Here is a 1,752-nt window from a genome sequence, read left to right as displayed (position 1 = left end):
ACTTCGTAGGAATAGTAGTTTTTATGATATTTACTAAAATAAATTACTTTATAGTTGTTCGAGCAATAAGTTTGATTTACGAAAAACTTCATTTCAGAAACCATTAGACGTACAGATGTCTACCAGCGCTCAGACTAAAGCTAGTTAAATTTACTACAAAATTGTTAATTATGTTTATCTTTGTAGGAGTAGAGTAGTTTTTATGATATTTGATAAAATACACTCACAAAATGTTAATTTGTAGTTGTTCGTATAAAATGATGGATTTTTGAAAAAATATATCTCCAGACCCAAAAGACGCAGATATGTCTGCCAACACTCAAAATAAAGGAAATCTAACTTATTCTAAAGTAGTTTATGTCACTTATCTTCGTAGGGATAGTAGTTTTTATGATATTCACATATGAATATAAATTTGGCAAATGAAAATTTGTCTGAACAACTATAAATCAATTTATTTTAGCGAATTTCATGTAATCTATTACTCCTACGAAGATAAACATCATAAACTACATTATAGCTCATTAAACTAGCTTTAATTTGAGTTCTAAGAGACATCTGTACGTCAAATGGTTTTTGAGATATAAATTTTTCAAAATAAATTCACTAACTACTGATCTTTTAGTATGTCCCATACAACATTTTTATGAAATGTTGCTTTTTAAAAAGCTATATCTCGAAAACTATTTAACGTAAATAACTCTATTAAGGCTCATATTTCAGCAAATTTACTCTTCTTTAAATGACGTTCTCTTAGGTTTTCTTGTGTTATTCCTACTTTTTGTGATATAGAGCTCCGAATGAAAAATTAGTTTTTTTTATCGCTTTGAAACAGCCCCTCTATTCCCCTTTATTCCCTCTACCTATACTTGGCAGATTCATCAGTTTTGACTAGTAATTATACATATTTTTCATTAAAGTAATCAAAAATTGTGGTGATATAATTGTCTTTGTCCTTTTCTTGGGCTCTTGTACTAATTCATCTAACTAGCGACCTAACACGTATCATTGGCCTTATGGTATACAGTACCTCACTAATTTAATTGGAGTCAAAACCATCCAAGAAATTAGAACTGCGACAATAGTAAAGGTGAATAAAACTCTCTCATTAGACAACAAAGCAGTAATTGACATATCTCTATAAATATATACAATTTCTTAGAATTAACAATACCCTCTGTAATGAGAAATGAGACATTCAAACAATTAATGTCCAATTTACACTAAGGCCATCTTTAAGATTAACAATAAAAACCATGGCCACACCTATTCACTACACAATAGTTCATAATTAGTTCCCACAAATCTTCTTAATTAACTTAAACTTATTGTCTATGAGTAACTAACTACATTAAATTTAGTAAAGAATGTCCTAACCAATACAGTTGCAAAACTGCCATCGGAATCACTGGATTGCTTAAGAACTTTAAAAATATAATGACATATGTTTTGTTTATTAATGGCTAAAATTGTATCAAATTACTCACTAGCAATTACTAAGTAACTATATATACATACATCAAATAAATTTGGTTTTAGTTTATAATGGAGTGTACAGGGGTGTAGAGAAACAACCCATTGTTAGCACTCCAATGACATTTTACATTACCAGTACGGGTTTTGGAAGTCAAAATTCCGTATAGTTCCAGAAGTGGTTGTTGGAACAGACCTTATGTTATACTTAAAGCTCCATCGCAATCCGATAAAATATATATATATATAAGTTACAGTCAGCTGGTACTTCGATGTCAG

The sequence above is a fragment of the Halyomorpha halys genome, unplaced genomic scaffold, assembly GCF_000696795.3.
Source record: "Halyomorpha halys isolate HHAL.00 unplaced genomic scaffold, Hhal_1.1 Scaffold73.1, whole genome shotgun sequence".
NCBI lineage: Eukaryota > Metazoa > Arthropoda > Insecta > Hemiptera > Pentatomidae > Halyomorpha > Halyomorpha halys.
The sequence above is the reverse complement of the archived record's forward strand: the minus strand, read 5'-3'. Positions refer to the sequence as shown.